General features: G+C 40.9%; 2 long non-coding RNA genes across 2 annotated transcripts in view; one reads left to right on the top strand and one right to left on the bottom strand.

Annotated features, from left to right (window-relative positions):
* Nucleotides 1-3435, bottom strand: part of LOC134292980 (uncharacterized) — a 49758-nt gene extending 46323 nt beyond the window's left edge. Inside the window, exon 1 of the long non-coding RNA XR_010000058.1 lies at nucleotides 3391-3435. This is a non-coding gene — a long non-coding RNA (uncharacterized LOC134292980). The remainder of the gene's footprint in view (nucleotides 1-3390) is intronic.
* LOC134292922 (uncharacterized) overlaps nucleotides 1-16065 on the top strand; it is a 106289-nt gene that overhangs the window by 1777 nt on the left and 88447 nt on the right. The window lies entirely within an intron of this gene.

The following is a 16065-nucleotide window of genomic DNA, read 5'->3' as shown; positions in this document are numbered from 1 at the left end:
AAAGTATTATTAAAGAGTGTATTTCATTATTTTTCAGAAAGGAGTTTTTTGTGTTAAAAAAGACAGGTCAAGTACAATCCCACTACTATGTCAGTTACATGTCAGTCCAGTTGTTACTTATATAGAGAGATGTTTTAACTATTATGGAAATATTTCTCATTTCAACTTGATAGACTTGATGTCTATCTAATGTCTATCTAATGTCATAAGCTAAACAGGCTCAGGCTTGGTTAGTATCTGGATGGGAGGAAATGCCAGAAATCTCCAAGGAGGATTAAAGGCACTTCGAGACACTGCCAAAATCCACATTTTAAATGGGAAGTAAAAATCCTGGGATCTGACTGCAAGTTCCCACACAAACCTGTTTGTCCCTGAATTGGGTCCCCCATCATCAGCACAGGCTTCCTCTGTATTGGAAGAAGATGGAGGGTGGAGGGGGGACATCCAGCAAAAGGGTTGTTTTTTAAAAAAAAAATCAGTTATGTGCTGGACTGTATATGTGCACATATGAATATCTTAATATAAATATACACAAATTTGTATATGCACATATGAGGTTCAGTGCATAACAGACTGAGTTTTTTTAAAAAAAAACTTCTGCCAGATCTCTCTCTTCCCCCAATCATTAATTCAAGCTGTTTTTTTTTAGGGTTTTTTGGTTAGATTTGTTCATAGGAGATTTGTCATTGTCATCCTCTGCAATTAAGAGTATGTGATTCATCTATTAGACAATGAGTTCCCATGACTGAGCAAGGATTTGAAGTCTGGTGACCAGAGTCCTACCACCTCATCACAATGGGGCAAATTGCCCCTTTGAAGTACTTTGGGGATAAGGCCTGCCAAGCACCATCACATGACACTTGTCAGGCCCCACCCCATTTACACTCCAAGTGTTGAGGAAGCATTGTAAAATGCTTTCTCTGCAACAATTGAGAGCTAGGTGGGTTTTGTGATGGGGGAAAGGACAAAGCAGCAATGTGCGTTGCCACCCTTTCTTCCATCTGACGGGGGCAGGGTGCCAATGCGCCTTGTTCCATTGTCCCCATCTGATGCCACGGGGCATCCCACACACCTACTATTACATCAGTGACTGCTGGCAAAATGGAAAAAGAGCCTGGAACATGCAAATAGTCTTTAGTCCTGTGCTCAAACCACCATACCACACTAGGAAAAGCCACATAGAGCTTGGAAAATTGGTGACACAATGCCACTGTAACAATATAATTTTGAGAAGCAGATAGAATTTGAAGGGGAATGGAGAAAGAGCCATTTACAGTTTCTGTGGATTGGGCAAAGAGAGGGCAACAGGCCTGATAACTGTTGTGAAGAAGCTATAGCAAGCAAAGTACATATTAAAGTTATAGCTGTTTCAATTCTACATACAGTGTGATGTGTGACATGATGGCATCAGAAACTTTCTGAGGAAGCTTCAACATGAGAAAATTTGAAGGCCATATCAGTGCTGTTTTAAATGTTTTTTAAAAGTTTTTTTAAAATAAAAATGCACAATAGAGGATCCCACCCCACCCCCTGGAGTGCTGGTTGTTCCCACAAAGAGCCTGACATAGATATAGAAACAGTGGAAACAAGAATTCAGTCTATACCAAGCTAGCCCACAGCTGATATGCCACAGAAAATTAAGGAAAGCTGTTTTTGTAAATGGATTAGGGACGAGAAACAGGTGCAGCATTGATTTCAAAAGGTCCCTGAAACATAAAAATAATTAATAGACGTGTAGTAGAAAAATGAGAACATAGAGAGACACCAGGTTTTTTCTGTTGCTAAGGTTAAGGGAAAAGAAGAAGGAATAGATGCCTATATCATGGGTTTAAATGCTCCAGAATGCACATATAATTTTGGAGAAATAAGAGACACCTCAGTCAGGGACAGGAATATGTGTGGAAGGTGAGACTCTGCCTCAAGGGAGAGATTGCTATGACAAACAGTACAAAATTCAACCTATACAAAATTGTCATCAAACTGCAAGAGCATGTAAATTGTCTAAACAAAGGTTCAGAACTATCACAGCAGCCACAAGATCACAACAGGTGTAAAAGCTTAACCTAAGGGATTCTGGGAAGCAGGGATCAGTTAAATCACCCGGAGCCATGGGAAGCATAATTTAGTGCATGTATTGTGGGAGGCTACACAAGAAGCAAAAAAACAAAAAACAAATGCCCATCCTATGGGAAAAGATACCAAAACTGTGAGAAGAATGGCTTTGAATACCAGTGTCACAGTTGACCAGAAAAGGGGAAAGCATCAGCATAGTGATGAGGGTTGAGGATACCACAGAGGCAAAAAGGATATTCAGTGTGCTCTTGGTAAATCCATTGCTTTACAGGATATATATAATACAGGAAACAATGAGCAAAAATTCAGCTGTATTCACATCAATGCTACCAAAGCAAAATCTGTAAAGTGCCAGTTGGATTGTAGAGTTGCTTCCAGTGCCATACCAGTTAATCTATTGCGTAGCTGGATCAGAATGAAAAAAGAGACACAAAATACTTCTATTGTATAATGAAACAATTATGGGAAAGAGTCAGCTCTCTGTAACAACTCTATACAACAACAACAACAACAACAACAACAATAACAACAACAACAACAACAGGAGAGGTACAGCCTGGAATTTGAAGTTATTGACAGAGAGGACATTCATCCATTTTTGGACAACTTTGCAGCACATGAAATGGATTTCATTATAGCACAATACAAAAATATTTTAAATTTTACAGGAGATGAAGAACAATAATTAAGTCTTCTACCTAACATTTTTTAAAATATGAATATGCATCCCAGGATCCTGGGTGTTTTGCAAGCAAATTGAGGTTCGAGAATGATGCATGGTTCAATCTTAAAAACAGAACTCCACTCTCCCAGCAGCAGATATTGGAGAAATAATTGGCAAACTTACAGGGAAAGAGCATTGTTGCAGAAGCTGAAGTAAGCACCGATTGGATAAGTAGCCTATTTATTTATTTATTTACGTCATTTCTATCCCGACTTTCTCATCCGGAAGGACTCAAGGCGGCTTACAGATCTGGCAAAAATTCAATGCTGATAAAAACAACAATACGATAAAACATAAAACAGTCAAAACCAATTTACATTAAGCATGAAAACACATGAAACAATATACAAAACATATAAAGTGCATAGCCTATTGACAGTAAGGAAGATATTAAGAAAACTGAGAATCTACATTGATCATAAACTATGTAACAAGGTGCCCCAAAGAAGGTAATATCCACCATCAATGAGACTAGGGACCTCATCACATTTACTGATGGAATTGCCATGGATTGTGGCAAATCCTTCAGTGCCCAGTGGGGGGCATGAGGAACCTGTTGCCCCACACGCCATATTACCCAGCTTCCCTCTTACCTCATCCCATTGGGGAAAGTGTCTGCATCCGGCTTCCCCCCATTGATCTCTATGCAACACGAGAAGCCTTCTGTGTTGCCATGGCAGTGGCATATGCTGGTTCTGTTTCAGTTTTGCCACAGAGCTCCACTGGAAGTAGATGTACATTGTGGGATGAGCTCTGAGCCAGTGAGCTCTGTGGCAAAACTGAAGAGGAGCCAGCATAAGCTGCCAAATTTTAGCCCATCTGATGAGGTCATGCCAGACCTGTCTCACGCAAGATAATTTGTGATGCTGATAAACCTTAGCATACTGCTTGCTGGTCAAAATGCCAAATGGGGATCATTCCTGATCCTAACGTCTTCTAGCCAACTGAGATCTAGAAGAGAAGCTAGATGTTAGGACTGTGGACAATGAGGAAGAGAGAAGCAGGAGACACTCACTGTATGTGTGAATTACCAAAGATAGTAAGTGCTTTCTAACACTGATATTAGAATACATTGTTTACATTAAAGTGCTTCAACCATACAAACAGGACACCCACAACAACAACCAATACATTTTGTCCTCTGTGTCCTATTGTTGCACCTCAACAGGAGTTCACCTTGCTCACATAACCCACCAAGAATCCAAATGTGATAGTAAAACGGTTTGTTGATAAAAACACATATAAAAATAGAAAAACACCATAAGAAATTGGAAGGGTAAAATCAAGGAATTAATAAAGGAAGCAAGTCACACAGGCAATAAGCCAGATCAAACTAGTAAGAGGAAAACAATCCAAAGGCAATAATCCAAACAGCTCAAAGTTGTTTCAGTGACAAAGAACAAGAATCGCCAGAATTCAACATGAGAGTAAATCCAGAAAACAAGGCTTAAAACATGAGCATGAATCCAAAGATATATCTATAAAACCAGCATCAAAACATGACAGGAGCTAGTTACAGAGAACTGTCAACTCCTTTGTTTAAACAGCTCCACTGGCTACCAATAAGTTTCCGGGCCCTATTCAAGGTGCAGGTTATTACCTATAAAGCCTTAAACGGTTCAGGACCTGCCTATCTCCGTGATCGCCTCCTCTCCTACTAACCAACGCGAACCCTAAGATCATCCGGGGAGGCGCTCCTCTCGCTCCCGCCTTTGTCTCAAATGCGGCTGGTGGGGATGAGGGAGAGGGCCTTCTCGGCAGTGGACCCCCGTCTCTGGAACTCTCTCTCTAAGGAGATCAGGTTAGCTCCTTCTCTGCCCATTTTCCGTCGGGAATTGAAAACAAGGTTGTTCCAGAGCGTGTTTAAATGAACAGGCCCAAAAGAGCTGTTATTAGAATACTTCTTCCTGTTTTGAAAGCATATGGCACTTTATCACTGCTACTTATTTCCATGATACAGCACTTTATGAAACCTGTCCCCACTGGGTTGCTTTTAATTACTCTGATTTTATCTGCTTGGATTTTAATGTATTTGTCCATTATTTTATTTTGTATATTGTTGGAATGTTTTAAGTTTATGTTAAATATGTTGTTGTTGTTCGGGCTTGTCCCTTTGTGAGCCGCCCCGAGTCCCTTCGGGGAGATGGGGCGGGATATAAAAATAAAGATTATTATTATTATTATTATTATTATTATTATTATTATTATTATTATTATTATTACATGAATCTTGAGTCTTGAACTAAGGCCTGAACTGGGAACGAGACAGGAGTTCTTCACATGGGTAGCAACGTTGCCTGATCTAACATCCCAATGGATCTCTCTCTGATTTAAGGACTGCAAAACATGAATGCATTTATTTGACTTTGAGGGGCCTGCTTCTGATTGTTTTAGTAAATTGTTATGTTTTTTTTCTTTTTTGTATTCTTATCACGTTTTATAGTGTTTCAGTATTTTATTGTACAATGTTTTATGCTGATTTTATATTGGAAACCACCCTGAGTCCCTTTTGGGAGATAGGGCGGTATACAAATAAACTTTTACTTACTTACTACTTACTCTTTCTCAAATATTCTTTCCGATTTCCTGCACTTGAACCTCTGCCCCCTCAGAAGCAACCTGGTATCTCTAAGCCAGCTGCTCTCTCGGATGAGGTAATGTTATCATAGGTTGCAAAATTCCTTGTGGGTAAAAGGTCCTCTCCCTGCCTGTTGGATTCCAAAACAGTTCCACTTTCATACTCTATCTCAGAGACAGCATCTTGCTCCAAATCCCACTCCTTTTCCTCATCTACATAACCATCTAGCACTCTCCCAGGCCCTGAAACCCCAATCCCCTCATCTTCATGTGGCTGAACCACAATGCCTCTAAGAAATTGGCAACGTGCCCAAAGGGTTCACTTGTAAGGAGGTGGGCCATGAGGTCTCTTCCGACTATGATTCTATGATTCTAATGTGTTCTCTAAAGGAATCTTTAGGTCCTCCAGTGTGACTCTATGACAGAAGTTGACCATACATGTATGTTGCAGGCAGGGCCATAGCCAGAAAAAAATTCGGAGGGGGGGGGTGAAACTTTTTTGGTGAATTATGAATAGTAGTTCCATAATGCAAAATAATTTAGAAATCAGGCTCCATTGATAAACTTCAGTGGACACTGATGGGGATTTGGTTAACCAGTTAAAAATCACGAGTAGACCAGTTTTAAAAAACCTGAAAAATTATGGGGAGGGGGGTTGAACCCCTGACACCTCCCTCCCATGGCTACAGCCCTGGTTGCAGGACCTAGAGATATCTAGAGAGGTGTTCTCACAGATAAAATATATATTTAATGGTTTTACTCCTTCTGCCACTTGCAGAAACCCTGTTTCCATCTATCCACATGTTTCAAACACCCTACTTTGATTCTGCTGAAGATATTTTGCATCTATTTCAGAAAGTACTATGAAAGGAATTATGCTTTTTATAATTTCATTTGGCTAAGTGTAACTAGGGTTGCTATGAGAATTATTCTACCAAATTTAAATTATCACAAGATCCATCCCTGTGGACTTTATGGGTCAGAGTGCTTGGCACCAACTTTGGCTGGCATAGCAGCAATAGCTTTTCTTGGTCAGAAAGAACGTAAGTACCAGATTTTGCTTGTATGTCAGCTATATTTTTTCCTGATCAGAGACAATCTAGCCACAGTAGGTCATGCCCTGGCAACTTCCAGATTAGACTGCTATCATACAATCTACGTGGGGCTCCCCTCGCATAAAATTACAAAGCTTCAGGTAGGGTAAAATATAGAGCTCTACTGCCGACTGGAATATCCCTTTGGGATGATATAATGTGCCAATATAATATTTTAAAAATTGCACTTGCTGAAAATGTGCTTCCAATCTAATTTCAAGGTGCTCATGATAGCATTTAAAGCCCCAAACAACTTGGGATCTCAATCCTCAGGGGGAAAATGATCCCCATATGTGACTAGCCAATGACTGAGATGTGTTGGAGTGAGGTGGAGTCCTCTATATCCGATCAATGGAGTAAATACTCTATATGGAACATGAAAGAAACTCTTCTTAGATGTGTTGCTGCAATTGCGAAAAAATTTGTTCCAATATCTATTACATTTAAGCATCAGGTAAAAACCTGATAGTTCATCAGCATAGTTAAGAAATAGTTAATTATATAAATAAAAAAGAGGAAATTGCCACCATTCCACTCATGCAAAATCAGATAGTACACATTTTCACATTTAATCTTTTTCTTTTGGTAATCAGCTTTGAATGCAATGTAATTGTGGGAAATCTGATGTATTAATCAAGTATAATGATGGCTAGAATCATAGAATCATAGAATCATAGAATAGTAGAGTTGGAAGAGACCACATGGGCCATCTAGTCCAACCCCCTGCTAAGAAGCAGGAAATCGCATTCAAAGCACCCCCGACAGATGGCCATCCAGCCTCTGCTTAAAAGCCTCCAAGGAAGGAGCCTCCACCACGGCCCCGGGGAGAGAGTTCCACTGTCGAACAGCTCTCACAGTGAGGAAGTTCTTCCTGATGTTCAGGTGGAATCTCCTTTCCTGTAGTTTGAAGCCATTGTTCCGTGTCCTAGTCTGCAGGGCAGCAGAAAACAAGCTTGCTCCCTCTTCCCTATGACTTCCCTTCACATATTTGTACATGGCTATCATGTCTCCTCTCAGCCTTCTCTTCTGCAGGCTAAACATGCCCAGCTCTTTAAGCCGCTCCTCATAGGGCTTGTTCTCCAGACCCTTAATCATTTTAGTCGCCCTCCTCTGGACGCTTTCCAGCTTGTCAACATCTCCCTTCAACTGTGGTGCCCAGAATTGGACACAGTATTCCAGGTGTGGTCTGACCAAGGCAGAATAGAGGGGGAGCATAACTTCCCTGGATCTAGACGCTATTCCCCTATTGATGCAGGCCAGAATCCCATTGGCTTTTTTAGCAGCCGCATCACATTGTTGGCTCGAAGACAAGGTATTTAAGAAAGCAAGTATGGGATAAATGAGGAGAGAATCTCTTATTTCTACTCATTAAGATAGACTTTTCCTGAAAATAACAAAGTTGTCAAAGTCTCCAGATTTTCTAACTCAAGACTTTTTTTTCATCAATTTAAAATAAATAATAAAATCCAAGGAAACTGATATAAAGTCTGACTTAATGATACCAGGCCCAGACTCATTGGCGGAGATAACAAAGATCTCTGTCTTATCATCTTAAATATGTCCTTTGAACACTTACATTTCTACCACCCCACATGGATCTTGCATTGTAATGTTACATGTATAAAATATTTCCAAAATAACAAGAAAGCAGGGTTTAGGGGACATATGAACTTGTTAGAGCATGGCCACAAATTTCCCTTCACATCAGAACTGAACTGTGAACAAAAAGATGAGCATGTAGGCTGTTGTGACTGCGCCTTCGGGGATTATGGTTGATGGTGATGGAATTCGAAGAGGAAGAAAAAACCCTCGTGATGAGGGTTCACTGGAGGAGTTGCGCAGGAAGCGTCTTAGAGAGTTATATGGGGGATCTTCTGAGGAAGATTCAGATGGGGAGATGGATGCTGAGGAACAGGTGGTGGCTGGGGAAGCGGGCACTGAATGGGCACAGCCACCGGAGATGTCTGGGGATTTGGGGCCTATGGATACTTCTGAACCTGGGGTTTCTGCAGGAGCTGATCCCAATTGGGATGCTTGGAGAAGGGAGGATGGTTCTTTAAGTGTTCATGGGGCTAAGTGTGGGCAGGATGATTGGGACTCCGACGAATTGCTAGGTACTCCAGATCCACGAGCTCTAGCTGTGTGGAGTTCAGACTCTGAGTAGATTTGGGACACCTGGTGTTTGGATGTGAGTGTTTGGTCACCCAGGAGGAAGGGGAATAAAATGGGAATGTTTGGCCACTGCACTTTGCGTGTGGCAAGGTGTTGCTGAGGCGCCATTGGGATCTCTGTGAAGACTGGACTTGGACTATGATTTGAATCTGCTGATATCACCTAGCTTGGCTCTCGCTGTGTCTTATTGTGGACCTGTTTTGGATGACTGCACCCTCTTCGGACTTTGGATTGAATTTGACCTGGCGTCTGTCTACACCCTCTGACTGACGGCTACTCCTGGCTTCTGACTATCGGTTTGTCTTTCGGAATTTCTGCTGCCTCCTGACCTGACCTTGGATTCTTCTGACGACGGCTATTCATCATCCCTTTGAGGCTTTCGGCTTATCTGCACCGTGGAAGCAGCTTTATTGCTGTTCTAGTTTGTTTATTTTCCAGCAATTAACTCTATTTGTTTTCCAAAGCTGAATTGAAGCGTTATTTAGTTTTTTATTGAATGCCAGCATGGGAAATTAGCGTGGCTCGTTTTTGAGTTACTATTGTCCAATCTACTCTCAAAACACTGAAAAGTGAAGTGTTTCAAGGATATTTCCTGTGTTTATGTTATTTTCTGGCTTATCTTCGGATTAAACTCTGTTTTGTATGTTAACTGGCGTCTGACTCTTGACATAGGCAATTGGATTTCTGCCATTAAGTCATAACACTTGAACCTCTCCACATCCCCTACTCAATATAGTAAAAAAAAAAGAGAGACATAATGTTCTTTAAATCCTCTAATAGGAATTGAAGAGCCATTGTTACCTATCATGTTCTACTGTTCCTGTCTAATTCATGTAATCCAAGAGTTGGGAAGAATTGTGGAGCTTACCTAACACCACTCCTTGATTGATGTACAGGCCTCATTAAAGAATACAACTAAAGCAACCCTGATAGATGACTGTCCCTCTTTTATATAAATACCTCCAGTAACACACTCCCTTTAATACCACTTCTCAAAACAGTCTCTATCTCATTGCCTCCCTGGCTGACCTGACTTTGAAGTTACATTAGAAAATGCCATAAATTAACCTTGGTTCTATGTCCCTCTGTGACTGTTACTTGCACACTCCATACCCAATTTATTAAATCAGAATAATTTGATTTACGTAAATTTAAACAGATTAATGTCAATGCAGTTAAATCATGTAAATCTTCCTATTTCAGATTAGGAAGGCTGTGGCTTGGGGATGTAATTTTCATGTAGCAACGTTTACCTTTTTTGACCTTGGCAAATGTGATTTATTATTTAACAGCAGTTGTGTATTATACAAATTGTGGAGAAGTTGCATTTAGCATTTAAATAATGATTGGAATTTGGTTGGTGACATACACAGATATACAGGGGCATTTTTTTCTCCATATTGTTGTGACTCAGCAACAGCATAGCCTGCAGGATGAAGAAGGGGATTCTGGGTTTCAGATACAAGAGCCAGATGATGGGATGCAGGATGAATTTCAGGATGATGGCATGAGCATGGGAATTATATAGGCTGATTCAGAGGCTCGAGAAATGCAGCTTGAGGATGAACTCTTGAACCAGCCGGTCATAGATAACAGCCAGGATGACATTTCCATGGGAATTAATGAGCCGGAAATGTCTCAGGCTCCAGTTCAGGTGCAAGATAATGAGGTGGCCGGCCTTGAAGGAGCGCCATCACTATCTAGAGCAGATTGCTTGCAATGAAAAGGAATGTCTCAGCCTCGTCATAGTTTAAGATTGGCTGGAAAGCGTGAGGCCTCTGAAGGAAAAAGAAATGCATTTTTGGGTTGCTTTTAAAACTGTGTGTTTTGAGACAGATCTTTGTCAAAGCGAATTCTTGCTTCATCTGAGTGGATGTTCATGCTTCCTTGCCTTGGAGTTTCTCCTGTTCTTGGATCTTTGTAACCTTTGGGCCTTTGTTCTTGTGGATTTACTGACTATTGCTTTGCCTATGGATTATTGGATTTACTGACTCTTGATTTTGCCTATAAAGTATTGGATTTTACTGACTCTTTTACAACAACTTTGAGAACTTTATATTTGCCTGCTTTGATTTATATATTTGCTTTTGCTCAATAAAATTACAAAAGACTACCTTCTGTGTGTGACTTGGTGTCAATAGCAAGGTGAACTATTCTGAGGTGCGACACATATGGCCGTTTTTGGCCTCCATAATTTGTTCTGTTTTGTAAGTTAGTGAATACTGCAGTTATATTTAATGAGTGGTTGTTAGCTCAACCCCCAAGCAAGTCAGTGAGCCTTAATAGAAGCTGTACACTTAGACCATGTGCTCAGAGGCAACACTGGCTTTAGGTCTTCATAAATCCTGGAGCAAATATCACAACTTACAAAACATAGGGAAAATATGGAAGCAAAACAAATCTGCAGTCTCTTTCATGAAGTACATATGTTTCAGAATACATATAACTTAATCCTTATAGGCTTCGCCGCAGCCTATAAGGATTAAGTTATGGACACTGGTAATCTCCACTGACTTCAATAAAAGAATTATACCAATATAGAGGGGAAAGACAATTGGGTCTTCAGGATTTTCAAAGCAATGAAGATAATGTCAAGCTTTGATGCAAATAAAAGCTGCTGAATAGCTCTGCAAACTTGGATGGGCTTTTAATGAATCTCAGTAGAAGATATCTGATTCAGGATGAATGGAAATAATTAACAGATTGGAGATCTGCAAGCAACAGGCAATTGGATTATCTAGAGATAATTTGTTTCCATAGACTCCCTCCCCCACAGATGCTATCTGCTCATCTGCAATATTTCATTCTTTTCTTTTAATTCTGTGTATGCTTGTCCTCAAAGCTTGGGTTACCACAGTCCCGATGATTAGAGCAATGTTTTAGATAAGTGCCGTATTATTTTCTTGATGGTGTGGGTAGTGGTTTGCTGGCTCCATTTTCTTGCAAGGAAAAGAGTTTCTTCCTTGAAATTCTTCACAATAATAATAATAATAATAATAATAATAATAATAATAATAATAAAACTTTATTTATACCCCGCCACCATCTCCCCAATGGGGACTCGGGGCGGCTTACATGGGGCCATGCCCGGGAAAAATACAATATAACAAAATATAAAAACAACATATCATAATACAATTACAACAATACAATAAAGGATCATATACAGTACAACACAAAATCCAAAAAGCAATATAACAGGGCAGGGTTACTTGGAGATCACATTCCAGAGGTAGCATCCTACCTTCACCCTTTTTAGAAAGATCTCTATAGAAAGTCATCTTGGGGAAAAGTCCTTCAACCAGGTGTCACTTCGTTTCTTTGGCTGTGCATCTCAGGCAATCTAAAGTGGAAGGGCATCTTGAGGACGCTCATTCCCAGACCTCAATTTTTTGAAGAGTGAGAAGCCCTCATCCCAGCTCCAAAGGGAACCCCATTTACAGCCCCCTTAGCCATAAAACCTAGAGAACTGTTATGGAAATCCATCCTTCACCCACAAAAGTGGGTGCCATGGTGTCTACCTGGACTATGTAACCTTTTACATGCCACCAAGAGGTTCAGGTATCAGCCTAGTCCCCTTTTCCCACCATACTGGTTACTATGTCCTTGATTCCATCCTTGAAATCATCCAAGAACACATTCCCTTCCACTGCCAGTTGAATCCCATTGGCCCTGTACAGCTCCGGATATCTGAACACAATGCCCTCATGCGGGATTACCCCCCCCCTTCCTGGAACATGATATTTCTCATTTCTTTATTTATTTTGTGCCAAGGAAGATACTGTTGCGACTCAGCCTTTGTGTGACTCTGATGAGGATTATGGGATGCAAGTGCATGATGATGGGATTCAGGTTCAGGATGAGTTTCAAGATGAGTTTCAAGATTACTCTGATGGGAATTATGGGATTCAGGTGCAGAGTGTTCCTGCTGTGGGAGATGAGGAGCAGGGAGGCTTTCCCACGGGAAGAAATGATATTGTTTCTGATGATGGTTTTCAGGTGCAAGAAGCAGAAAGGGAGAGCAGCTCCCAGCCTCTGCCTGATAATGCTAACGAGCCCTGTGGCCTTGACGATGAGGCCGCTTCTCTCGATCAGGCTAGTCGTTTGGAATTTCCGGGGTTGCACAGAAGTCTCCGAATAGCAAATAAGAGGGAGGTCAAAGGGCAAAGAAATGCCTTCATGTCATGCTATTAAAACAGTCTGCTAAGAGGGAAATCTTTGTCAAATCAATTTCCTCGTTTGAATCAAGAACCAAGTCAGCTTTCCTGTATCAAGTCTGCTGTCTTGTATTATCTTGTAGCCTGGATTTATTCTCGTTTCTGGGACTTCGGATTCTTTTGAAAGGACCTTGTTTCATGCCTAAAGTTTCTATGGATTTTTTTCTTGAAAGGACCTTGTTTCATGCCTTATGTTTCCATGGATTTGTTTCTTACAGCCTTTTTTTGTAATTACCTTTTGGAACTGAACTTTTGCCTTTTATGAACTATCTTTTCCCTATTTTCCTAATAAACTACAAAAGACTACGTTCTGTGTGCTCCTTGGGGTCTTTAGCAAGGTGAAGTTATCCTGGGGTGCAACAGATACAGGGAGGATAGACTAGACTTAAATAGGCTGCGCTTTTCCCCTGACCATGTGATTGGGGCGAGTGAATCCAACCAGTCCCAAACAAAGCTGCCCTCCCTCATAGGTGGCTTCAACTGCCTCCTCACCTCATGAGCTTGCCTGATATAGAGCTTTGTTGACCCATATCAAGCAGAGGAACAGGATGCAAGCCAAGGCACTGAATGTTAAGGATTTTGAAGCTTAATACAGGTTTTTCATGGAGAAAATGTAAATCATAAAATAGACCTCATGTCCACTGTGGCATGATTGTTCACTAGCTATTACATGAAATATGATATTGCATTTTTGTGTACCATGTGAATTGGACTGCCAAAATGTCCTAAATACATCAGATCCTGTTTGATCTTAAAGGTGAAGCAGGATCATCTCTGGTTACTACTTGGATAAGAGGCTACGAATGAATACTAGATGCTGTAAGATATATTTCAGATGAAGGAACTAGCAAAGCTGCCTCTCAGTATTTCTTGGCTAAGAAAACTGTATGAAATTTATAGTGTCACCAGAAGTTGACATGCATACATACAAGTTTGGTAATTTTTCTGATCATGTTCACACACATATCAATGTAGCCCTTTGTAGTGATTGTACTAATAATAATAATAATAATAATAATAATAATAATAATAATAATAATAATAATAATATAATGGAGAGGGTTGGAAGAGACCCTTGGGCCATTTAGTCCAACCGTCTTCTGCCTTTGTGCACCAAAAGCACAGCAAAGCACCCCTGACAGATGGTCACCCAGCCTCAATGTTAATAATAATAATAATAATAATAATAATAATAATAATAATAATAATAATAATAATAATAAAATAATGGAGAGGGTTGGAAGAGACCCTTGGGCCATTTAGTCCAACCGTCTTCTGCCTTTGTGCACCCAAAGCACAGCAAAGCACCCCTGACAGATGGCCACCCAGCCTCAATGTTAATAATAATAATAATAAAATAATGGAGAGGCCCCACTAAGGCCTCCAGCCCAGGGAGAAATCCGGAGTATACTGCTATTCAGAAATAGCAATATACTCCAGATTTCTCCCAAGACTGGAAGCCTGAGCAGGGAAAGGAACTCTTTCCCTCACTCAGGCCTCCAGCCCTGGGAGAAATCCGGAGTATACTGCTAATCAGAAATAGCAATATACTCCAGATTTCTCCCAGGACTGGAAGCCTGAGTGGGGAAAGAAACTCTTTCCCTCACTCAGGCCTCCGGCCCTGGGAGAAATCTGGTGTGTATTGCTAATCAACGTATTGCTAAACCTGGAGCAAACACCCCTTAATAATTAATAATTAATTAATTAATAATTAAAATACCTTTTGAGTGGCAGTAAAAGCGGAAAGGCAAGGCTCCTCCACGGCTTATGCAGGGAGAGTGGGGAGCCAGGAGAGGTTTAAAGGCTTGTACAGCAGAAAAGTGGCAGGAAGGCAAGTCTCCAAGGCTTGTGCAGGGAGCGGGACAACGCAGAAAAGGGGGGAAAGCTGCGGGGGCCAGATAAATGGCTCCGCGGGGCCGGATGTGGCCCGCGGGCCATAGTTTGGGGACCCCTGAGCTAGACCATTCTTAGTGATGCTGCACTGATGCTGTTTTTTTATTTCTTTATTTCTTTAGTAAAAAGACCATGTATATTTTGAAGAACCAACACTTATCCACCTGGGAGAGACATCTCACTACCTAATTCATCTTCATCTATGAAATATCTAGGGGAAACAGGACTGGTTCCATTTTATCACAGATGTTATCAGTCTTCTTGCTGTATCAGCAGTCATTCTGTTAGTTATCCCACCCCATTGCATGTAAACCTCTTCACACATCTAGCAAAAATACAGCCCATACTAAATATAGGATCAAAGACTGCTATGCATAGAAAGCAAAAGAAAGAATGAGAGTATGTTATTAGTTACTGATGTTTTTCAGTGGCAAAAACAAGTATGTCTGGTATCTTATTGAAAGATAGTATATTAAAAATGATGAATGATAAAATCCTAAGTATTTTGAAATTATTGACTTGATTAAATATCCTGTTTTCTTTGGATTTCTAAGATCTGGGTGGGGGGGGGGGGTGTAATTTTCATGTGGACTGTGGAATATTTTCTCTGCTCCGCTTGCCTTGGGCTCTCATCACATGAGGCTTGGGCTCCATCCTAGGACACTTCCATGACTGAGCCAGGATGGATCCCATCACATGACACAGGGCTACTTCTAGTGGGGCTTCATCCGGAAGTGTCCTTGGATGGAGCCCTAAAAACACGAGTGGTTACCCATGTTCTCAATAAGTGAGCCAAGGCAAGCATGGGGAAAAGCCAGGCAGCAGTGGTTTCCCCTGTGGGATGGGGAAAGGGGTTATGAGAGTGATACAGGGTCTGGAGTAATGGTTTCCCCTGCTGCCTGTCAGATTAGCCCCACTGCCACAGATGTCCTCACTGTCTCCAAGCTTTAGAACCTCAATGTGATGAGGTCCTTAGAGAGGCAAGTGCTTTATTATGACTTGGTGAATTGTTCCATTATTTCTTCCCTTCTGTGCTTGATTTGGAATAAACCAGCTCCCATCTTGGCTTGCAGCTATGGGTAGATCTACACTGTAGAATTAATGCAGTTTGACCCTGACTTAAACTACTATGTTTCAATGCTATGGAATCAAGGGACTTGTAGTTTTATAAGGTCTCTAGCCTTCTCTGCTAAAGACTGCTTTCAGCAAACCAAAATCACATGATACCATAGCACTGAGTTATATGATGAAGTAGGGTTAATTCTGCAGTGTAGGTGCACCTGATATTGACTTAAATCCTCTTTCTAGAATAAGC

Source organism: Anolis carolinensis, chromosome 1 (assembly GCF_035594765.1).
Source record: "Anolis carolinensis isolate JA03-04 chromosome 1, rAnoCar3.1.pri, whole genome shotgun sequence".
Lineage (NCBI taxonomy): Eukaryota > Metazoa > Chordata > Lepidosauria > Squamata > Dactyloidae > Anolis > Anolis carolinensis.
This window is presented reverse-complemented; position numbering and strand designations above follow the sequence as displayed.